Below are 11104 nucleotides of genomic sequence, written 5' to 3' on the forward strand. Positions count from 1 at the left end.
TGCCATGGTCAATCCGAAAAATTTTAAGAATCTTCAATCTTCATAGCTGAAATTGTAGAGAGAAAAAATGACAGCGCAAAAGAGAAAAACACTTCGAGAATGACAAAAAGAAACTGATAGAATGCATTTACTGCCACAAATGTGAGCATCTAAAGTGCAAAAACATTATCGGAAATGCGGTATGGAAGATACGAGAACGACCATATTTCTGTTCGCTTGATTGGCAAGAATTTCACCACAGAGAGATGAGCATTGCTTCCACTGAGTCTTAGGTACTGCGAGAACTGCAAACGGTGTTGAGGGAAACTAAAACGGAGTTGCAGGGATTGAAAACAACCATTGCAGACATCGAGAACTTCCAAAATTTCGTTTCCTCAAAGTTGGATAATCTATTCACAGAGGTTACAACGCTGAAAGCAGAGTATGGAACACTGAAGTCCTACGTTTCCACGCTATATCAGATGGACGACTCACTGAATAGCAGAATGAACACTTTGGAGACTGATTTTGATAAAATCAACAGAATGGCAATATCGAAGAATGCTCGCTTAACTTTTCAAAAGGACCTAAGTGACATTTTTTTCATGAATTAATTTGAATAGCGCAATCAACAGAACAACATGAAAGCTATTGATTGCAGTATTCAAATTAATTCATGAAAAAAAATGTTACTTAGGTCCTTTTGAAAAGTTAAGCGAGAATGCTGTTCTTCTTGGCATCCCGATGTGGAAGAATGAAGTGAAAAAAAAAGTGTTTAATGCATCTCAAAGTTAATTGCCTACATTTTGGTGATTGATGGTTTTGAAGTTTTAATGCAAATTACCGGAGCGCTGACCAAATGGCCCGATACCCTTGTTTACCGTTGATGATCAAAAGTTTTAATAAAACTGGCAAATTGGTGGCGAGTTTCCGAGCTTTTTAATATATAAATTTTTAAAATCAATCGAATAATGAAGGCACTATGAACGTTCAAAATCTTACATGATTTCGTGACGGTCCATAATTTTGAAATTTTCATTTTACGCTATGTATCCGAGCTTTCCGCTTGGACCAAGTTTGTGACAAAAGAAGTTAGTAAGTAAGCCGTATATGTCAGAACATGGGCCCATAAGTTATACGATAAACTTTTGTAAGAAAGTTCGTTATGCAAGGTTATAGTAGATTTATAGATGATGAACCATAATGATTTTTTTTTAATAAGATGCTTCCACGGCATTTCTACACGATCCGTGTTGGTAAAGTATTGACGATGCTGATAACCCAGTGTATTTAGATAAATTCTGTAAAAAGAATGATTTGGCAAGCAGTCTGTAAGTGTGGAAAGCTCTCAAATCAATTTTCAGCAATCGATACAATAACAGTTGATGTGTACGAGAATTCTTGTAGCGGTTGCTACACAGATAGAAAAAGTTGTTGAAATTTACACGAAAGTAATGCACATAAAGGGAATGCCAAAAAGAGCGTAAATTTAAACGATTTTTTCGCCTGAATGTATGCAATTTCCATTGCATTATGTCACTTTTTATATGATGTATGCTATAGAAACTGACATAATGCTAAAGAAATTGCATACATTTAGGGTGTACTTGTTGGAAAATACCCATGTACGCCCAAAATAGTGTAATTTTCCAGGTCTTTATTTTTTACGCGCTTCTTAGTTTTCATTATTTTTTTCTGTGTACTGTCCATTATCCGTAAGCATCATAACCCACACTGAGAGAAAAAATAAATTGTATTTCTGACAATTTTACACTTTCATTTTAAGGTGCAGCAATTTTGGTTATTTTAAATAATGATACTCATAATGTGAGACAAAAGCTTTTAATTCAAGAAATGATTTATGAAAAAAAAAAAATGTTGAAGTTTGAGTTGAAGTTGAAGTTTTTCATTTTTGGAATCATAAAAATTGTAATGAACTTTTATTTTCTTCGAATTTGCAATGCTGTCTATATAAATGTAATTGACTAAAATGTCATTATATTTTTTGTTATTTTCATCAGTGGGCGGAAAAAAGAATTCAATAGAGTTCAGTCGAATGCCATCTCGTTGGCTCCCAAATTGGCTTCGACCTAATAGAAGTCCTAAGGTGGGTGTATTGTTAAATATATTTTAAATATATATCTATTGAATGATTGTTCTAACCATATTTTTAGAAAAAAAAAGCAAAAGTTTCCCGGCAATTCTCGCTTAACTTTTCAAAAGGACCTAAGTAACATTTTTTTCATGAATTAATTTGAATAGCGCAATCAACAGAAAAACATGAAAGCTTTCGATTGCAGTACTCAAATTAATTCATGAAAAAAATGTTACTTAGGTCCTTTTGAAAAGTTAAGCGAGAATTCTGAAAGATGCTCGTGACGCAACAAGTGCATCCATCCACATTAGACCTATTCATATTTTCAAAAAGTAACAAAAAATTCAACCGGTCAGCCCAGAATCACAATTCTTATGCTAAAATAAGCTTCCTGTCAAATTTTCAGCTAATTCGGATAACATTTCGAGGTGGTTCAAGTCCTCAATTGACTTGGTTTTGGGCTATTGTCAATTTTGAAAAAAAAAATCTAACAAGATATCTCGCTTAACTTTTCAAAAGGACCTAAGTAACATTTTTTTCATGAATTAATCTTAATAGTGCAATCAAAAGCTTTCATATTAGTCTGTTGATTGCAATATTCAGATTAATTCATAAAAAATGTTACTTAGGTCCTTTTGAAAAGTTAAGCGAGATATATAATATCTCATCCTCATCAGGAAACAACATAATTACTCGGCTAGCGTATATGCCTCCGAATGACCCTCCAGCATAATTGACGACTGATCATCTGATGCCCTCAAAGACCTCCATCTCTCCGCTACATCTCGACCGACACGTTTTTCGTCGGATCTAGTTCCACTTGTAACATAAATGGTGGAATTATACTAATGCACTGTCAATCAAAAAATTCAATTAATTCTATTATGAGGTTCGTCCATCTATATGCACAGGTTTTTCCATATTATACAAATTTGAGATTACATAAATAAAAAAAATAAAATTTATGTTTGTTTCTATTTTGACATTATTTCCTCATATTAAAAGCGCACACCACTTGTTGTTTTGAAAGAATCACTAGTGGATTTTAGCGTAAAATACACATTTAGTTTTGAGAGGAAAATGTTAGTTTGAAAAGTCAGCTCTTGTCGAAATTCTTGCCGTAGTCACATATTTTTAGTGGTGGATTTAACAATCTTATACAATCTTATACAGTAATATCCCGATTTTATCACCCCCCTGATGAATTTTGGGGTGATAAAACAGGGTATGTGACAAAATTGGAAAAAAAAATATTTTAATTTTTTTTAATTCATTCCACAAATATGAATCATTTTATGCCTTAGAAAAGCCAAATGCGTGAACGGTACCCGTTATTTCTTGTCGAAATTGCTTACAGAATATTTCCCAGGTACTCAGACGTCGTTCGTAATAACCTACAGGCAGTGAAAGTTATTTCATGAAAATCAATGTTATTTTTGGTATTATTTACGAAAATAAAAAGAATGACCAAATTTTTTGGGGTGACAAAATCGGGTCGAAAACGTGACAAAATCGGGACGTGATAAAATCGGGTCGAAAACGTGATAAAATCGGGGGTAGACAAAATCGGGGGTAGACAAAATCGGGGAGTGACAAAATCGGGTCAACACTGTACTGCAAATCACTTACTGATTTACTTAATTTTACCAACGTTTCTTTTAATTTTACCAACGATTTTTTTTGTTCCGGAGCCAAATCCGTACCAGTACTGAGATCTTCATTATTATTGGATTACAGTAAAACATAATAAAGGTAATAAACATAATAAGCGAAAAATCCACTTATCGGTTATCCTTTATGATAAACCCAGATTAATCCACCTAGCGGTGATGATGCCTTTTTCGTGTATTTTAAAATGTTACGAGAAATTCACATAAGAGAGATCAAAATTACACTTTGGGGAGATAGATTCCGTTATTTCCATCAAATCACATTTATTTCGTCGAATTTAACCTTCTTCTTCTTCTTCTTATTGGCATTACATACCCACACTGGGACAGAGCCGCCTTGCAGCTTAGTGTTCATTAAGCACTTTCACAGTTATTAACTGCGAGGTTTCTTAGCCAGGTTACCATTTTTGCATTCGTATATCATGAGGCTAACACGATGATACTTTTATGCCCAGGAAAGTCGAGACAATTTCCAATCCGAAAATTGCCTAGACCGGCACCGGGAATCGAATCCAGCCACCCTCAGCATGGTCTTGCTTTGTAGCCGCGCGTCTTACCGCAACCTGTTGCAAGCAAATCGGATAAGGCTCAGTATAAAAAAGCATCTCACATTTTTTTGGACACACACACATACAGGTATATAACATTATGGGTCTCCGAGTCTTCTATCAAAAGTTCGGTTTTGGAGTGACTGTATAGCCTCTACGTATACTTAGTATATGCGAAAGGCAAAATCAATAATATGTTTAAATTGAAATGAGTTTGATTGTTTTAGCAAAAGCTTTATGCCATGTCAATAGCTATAAAGAAACTAGAGGGAGTATTTTCACTCGCTTTTTCTGAGTTATCATTAGCACTCTAACTGAATTGAATAAATGATGATGTTTTCAATGCCGCACTTCCGAGTGTGGCTGTTCAAGAGCAACCAATTCACGATAGGTCAGTAGCTGTTTGAAACAGTGAAAGACTCACATTTGCATACTGGAAGCCGTTATAACTGCAGAATAAGTGGCCCAATCAAGTTGCAGCGGCTGCGTGTGTTTTACCATTGGGTGAAGTAATCATTTTGATCCCAAACACAAACTGTCGAATTTTCAAACGTGTTGATTTCACAAACCAAATTAGGCGTCTACCGAATATTCGATTCCTAATTTTCTTTCGAGTAATTTTTGACTACAACAGAAGCGTGACACACTTCAAAGAGACTCCGTCTACTTCAATTATAAAGCCTGCCGTGCGTGGCCTAACCTCTGGGAACAAAACGAAAATAGGTCGAGCACATGCATGAGCAAAACAATTTGAGGGCAAATCTTGGTTTGCATGTTTAACGATAATGAGCTAACGATGTATTTATTTAGACAAATTAGGGAAATTGATTCAACCTATCAATGGTGCCTGACATTGAGCTAAACATTTTATTCAGCTTGAGTATGGCCTCAATGATCTAAGATGTCTGGAGTTAGTCTTGGATCGACTATTATTTGAACAGGGCTCAAATAGTTGTGTGATGTATTTTGATTAAACACTATTAAGGATGAGAGGTACAGAAGAACTAAACTCAACATCAGCCCCAAAGCTCGGACCTACTCAGTCATGGGCCCGTAATAACAGTTATGTGATTCCAGGGGTATACGATTTAACCGTTGAGGACACAAATTGGGTCCTAACATCATCGTTTATTATATTTACTATGCAAACTGGCTTTGGAATGCTAGAGTCCGGATGTGTGTCGTTGAAGAATGAAGTTAACATAATGATGAAAAACATAGTGGATATAGTTTTAGGTAATTGAATCCAAATATAAACCATAAGTGAATTTTATCGTTTGTTTCACGTTCTGCAACACAGGAGGTTTCACTTATTGGTTATTCGGATATGCTATGTCGTTTGGAAGAGGTGAATTAAACAATCCATTCGTGGCGTTGGGTGATTTCCTCATCGACCCAGGTGTGACTGACCCTCTTTTCGGACCAATATTTGCTGCCTTCCTGTTTCAATTATCCTTTTCTACGACTGCAACGACCATTGTCAGTGGAGCAATGGCAGAAAGGTGAGATTGATGGTTACACAGATAGAAAAAGTTGTTGAACTTTACACGAAAGTAATGCACATAAAGGGAATGCTAAAAAGAGCGTAAATTTAAACGATATTTTCGCCTGAATGTATGCGATTTCTACAGCATTATGCCACTTTTGATATGGTTCATGCAGTAGAAATTGACATAATGTTACAGAAATTGCATACATTTAGGGCGAACTTGTTGGAAATGATCCATGTACGCCCAGAATAGTGTAATTTTCCACGTCTTTATTTTTTACGCGCTTATTAATTTTCATTATTTTTTTCTGTGTATTAACAATGCACCCAAAAAAACAAATCTGACAATTATTGTATAAAAAATCTTGGCGTATACAATTATGTAAGTTTTTATACAGGTATTTTATTAAAATAAGATTTCAGTACAAAAATTGTATACAAATCTCCCGAAATTGTATATGCCAAATTATTAAACAGTTTCTGTAAGGTTCTTATGCAGGACTGTATTAAAATCTGCCATCCGCTGGTTGGGTGTGCAAATTGCATTTTATTTTTAAAAATAACATTAGAATATTTTACCTTGTTCATATTTTATGCACCTTTCCTTGTTCTTAAGACTCTCGGACGAGCTCGGTGGTCTAGTGTCCCCATTAGGAATTGTCTATGTTTCCATTGCAGGAATCTGGCTATCATTGTTTTTGTTATTATAATTGTTTTAAGTGCTTTTTTGGCAGCTTGCAGTGAGTACAAAAATTATTGTTGATTTTATTTTTCAAATTTTGGCGAAAAATAAATGCAAATTCATCCGAAATTTATATCATTCAGCAGCAAATTTAGTCTTGAATAAGATACTTAACTCACAATAATTAATTGTGATAACAGGAAAAACATTTTTATTCATTTCTTGAAAATTGTGAAACTGATCAATGTTACCCCGCCCCGGTGATCAATGTTCCCCCGGATTACGGTACTTTTGTTTTACGTAAATTGTAAAGAAAAGTATTTAAGGAATCGTGATTGGACATCTCGTCCAGTGTAGATGAAATCTTGTCCTACGTTTTATTGTTTTTAAATCCATGGACGCGAGTGAATTAGCCACCCAACAATCTACCCGTTTGTTCATTTTTGTTGTGTGATGATCAAGGCTTCGTGATGAACAAATGTAAAAATCATCGAAGGTAATTTGCCGATCATGATCATTTCTCTTCAAATTATTAACACAATCTTGTGTTTCATTCACAAAAAACGGTTCTATTCTAAAACAACACATAGATGAGTGTAGAGTTGCACAGTCACAGAAATGCCTCGTACGGACCTGCTAATGGATCTTTTTAACATGTAAACGTATGTACAGTTAGGCGGTCTCTCCATATTTTCAAAAACTATTAAAAACAATCAACCGGTCAGCCCGGAATCACAATTTGTGTGCTAAAATAAGCCTTTTGTGCAATTTTCAGCTAATTCGGATGAAATTTCAAGGGAACTCAAGTCTATTTAGGCTATTTTCTGGTTCCAAAAAAATCTAACACGAAATATAAACGTCGAAAATCATCGCAACAACTTCTAAACGAAAACACAAGCTCCACAAGTCTTGTGAACATTGCGATTTACAAAATTACTTGCCCTACGACAACCTAGAACGTCATGAACACGGTGAAGTTACGAAAGAAAAAAAATTAGGTGTCTTGGCAGCGGATTGTATTGTTTCAAAATAAGATTTTTATTCAAACGTATCCGTAAAGTTACTGTAATGTACAATAAATTATTTTTAAAGTTCCTTGGTCGTTCCTAGGCCATCTAAACATTCTTTGAGTTTAGGACTTGAAATCTACAGCTGCAAAAAAATCGTTCTGAAAGCTTCAATATGCATTCAATTATATCCATTACACTTCCCGGTAGAACAAACGATATTGTAGGATAGTTTTGAGATATTCTGGGCAATCCAAACTGTCCTTGAGTTCGGGACTTGAGATCTACAGCTGTTTAGAAGCTCTTTTCGATACTCAAAGTTTCAATATGCGTTCCATTATATCCATTACACCACTCGGGAGGTCAACGAATATGGTAATATAGTTATGATATACTCCAAACTGTCATTGAGTTCGGGACTTGAGTTCTACAGCTGATTAGAAGCTCTTTTCGGTACGCAAAGCATCAATATCCGTTCAATTATATCCATTAAACCTCCCGGGAGGTCAACGGATATGGTAAGGTAGTTATGAGTTATTCTGGGCAATCCTGTCCTTGAGTTTGGCACTTGAGATCTACAGCTGCTTGGAAGCTATTCTCGATACTCAAAGCTTAAATATTCATTCAATTATATCCATTACACCTTCTGGGAGGTCAACGGATATGGTAAGATAATTTTAAGATATTCTGGGCAATCCAAACTATCCTTGAGTTCGGGACTTCAGATCTACAGCTATTTAGATATAGATGAATATATATCTCAACCTAAAGCGACGAAAAAAGCTAGAGTGGTGGCTGTAGATCGCAAGTTCTGAACTCAAGGACGGTTTGGATTTCCCAAGATATCCCATAACCATCTAACCATGTCTCTTATCTTCATGAATATGCTATGAATATGGTTTACTAAATATCCAAGCTTGAAGCAACGAAAAAAGCTAAAGTGGGGGCTGTAGGCCGCAAGTTCTGAACTCAAGGACGGTTTGGATAACCCAGGATGTCCCAAAACCATTTTACCTTGTCTTCTGGAATATGTTATGGACATAGTTGAATACATATCCAAGCTTGAAGCGACGAAAAAAGCTAAAGTGGTGACTGTAGATCGCAACTTCTGAACTTAAGAACGGTTTGGATGACCCGGGATATCCCAAAACCATCTTACCATGTCTCATAGTCTTCTGGAGTATGTTATGGACATGGTTGAATATATATCCAAGCTTCTAGTGGCGAAAAAATCTAGTTTCGTGGCTATAGACCGCAAGTTCTGTACTCAAGGACAGTTTTCATGACCCGGATATACCAAAACCATCTGACCATCTTTGGGAATATGTTATGGACTTGGTTGAATACATATCCAAGCTTAGAGTGACGAAAAAGCTCGCATTGTAACTGTAGATCGCAAGCTCCGGACTCAAGGACAGTATGGATGATCTAGTACATCCCGAAAAAATATTTTTCAACTTGTTTTGTAAGTTCTCCATTATTAATCACGAAAACAAATGGAACATATCAAATTTACTGCGCAATACCGCTTAGAAAAATTTTGGGCCTGAAAGGATTAAAATAAATTGCGGGTCAAAATCAGGACAGTACAAAGGCAGGGTGTCGACTCAAATTTAAGAATAAAATTCCCTGACTTTCCCTGATTTTCCATACCATTCCTCTAAAAAATCCAGGTACCGTCAACTGGGGGGAAGATGATCATTGAGGTGAAGATGATCATTTGATGTGTCAGTCAAAAGTGCCATTTTTTTATGAAACGGTAGTCAACAATATTCTCCGTTCAAGTAATGTTACCGCTAGGTAGAAATCCGAGTTTTTCGATTGTAATCATGAAAATGTATTTTGTGGAAGAAAGAGAGATATAGTCATAAATGACGCTATTTTCATTTCAAATATTGACTTCGTAGACTTCTTTACGTAGTAAATTCAACATTCATACAAATAACCTAGTGTACAGGGCTGACAATAGTCATTCTCGTCTTATGAAGAAAGCGAAAAAAATTTATTCTTCGTCATAACATTGCACGACGCAACACCTATTCGTTTCCTTCGCGCCGCACGCGTACCACGACGATAGTCGCGCAGCCAAAAGTTATGACGATTTTCGTCGTCACTTCTTCACACAATTGATTGCACGTCATTATAGACGGACTGGTTAAAAACATAATAGCGTCTCAAATAAACAAATAGTAGGAAATTTGGTAACATAAATGTATCGATAGCATTCATAACGCTTTCATACGTTGCTTCAAATTCATTATTACAAAGAATTAGTAAAAATCTTCGCATGGCAGCTGCCGCTTGAAGAATAACGGTATGAAGTCTTCGTTGTTCGATGTCGTCAGGACGATTTGGTTACACGACGAAAGCTAACGTCGTACGCGTCATTGACGATGTGTAGAGTAGCAATGAAGACAATGCAACTCGTCGCTACTGTGGCATTTCGTGCTATGACGATGACGATTGTCAGCCCTGCTAGTGTATTTTGACTACTAGGTCATAATAATTTTAGTAGAGCTGTCTTGATCAACTTCACCCCAAACCAGATTACTCAAAAAATGTGTGATAATTTAATTTATTTTAATAAATGCGAATGCATTTCAGAAAACTTAAGTTGTTGATTATTGCAACCTATAGCAGTACATGTTTTGAACATATTTGTTTCGATTTAAAATGTAAACACACATTGTTATTGCATGTTTTGTCTTAAAAATGATCATCTTCCCCCAGTTGACGGTATGAGGAATGTTTTTTTTTCAATTCCTATAAGCGTGTGAAAATCTCTATATGTGTGAACTCTTGAAGTTCATATAAGTTCCTGAGCTACTGGAAGCCGAATCACTTCTAGAAACAGAACATTAAGTATCTGTACAATATCGTAGGTAATTCTGGTCGTTCACAAAGTCTCAAGTATATGCGCCGAACTTCTGAAAGATTTTTACATCTTTCCAAAATTGACTCTAAATAATGTTATAAATTTTCTGGTGCCTTCATCCTTCTTCTTCTTCTTATTGGCATTACATCCCCACACTGGGATAGAGCCGCCTCGCAGCTTAGTGTTCATTAAGCACTTCCACAGTTATTAACTGCGAGGTTTCTAAGCCAGGTTACCATTTTTGCATTCGTATATCATGAGGCTAACACGATGATACTTTTATGTTCAGGGAAGTCGAGACAATTTCCAATCCGAAAATTGCCTAGACCGGCAGCTGGAATCGAACCCAGCCACCCTCCGCACGGTCTTGCTTTGTAGCCGCGCATCTTACCGCACGGCTAAGGAGGTGCCTTCATCCACCATTGGGAATTCTCACGGACTCCCTGGAGTCGCAATAGACCTCCAAGACTATTGACGGCCTACTTCAAATCGTTGAAGTTTTCATTATATTTCTGTAAATTTGTGTGAAATCTTTTGACACGACTTCTGAACACTTTCCAAACAGTTGTGGAAGCTTCTAGACATCCTTCTAATGCCGTTAAAAAATCTTACGGATTAGGTATTTTCATGAACATCGAGAAACCTCCACTGACTCTCAAGTATAGAGTGGAGTTTATGGACTTCTAAAAATAGTTACGGACCAATACCTACAATAGAGTGGCTCAAAAAACACTTTTACAATTTTTTTGATGGGCCGCC

Source organism: Armigeres subalbatus, chromosome 2 (genome assembly GCF_024139115.2).
Source record: "Armigeres subalbatus isolate Guangzhou_Male chromosome 2, GZ_Asu_2, whole genome shotgun sequence".
Taxonomy (NCBI): domain Eukaryota; kingdom Metazoa; phylum Arthropoda; class Insecta; order Diptera; family Culicidae; genus Armigeres; species Armigeres subalbatus.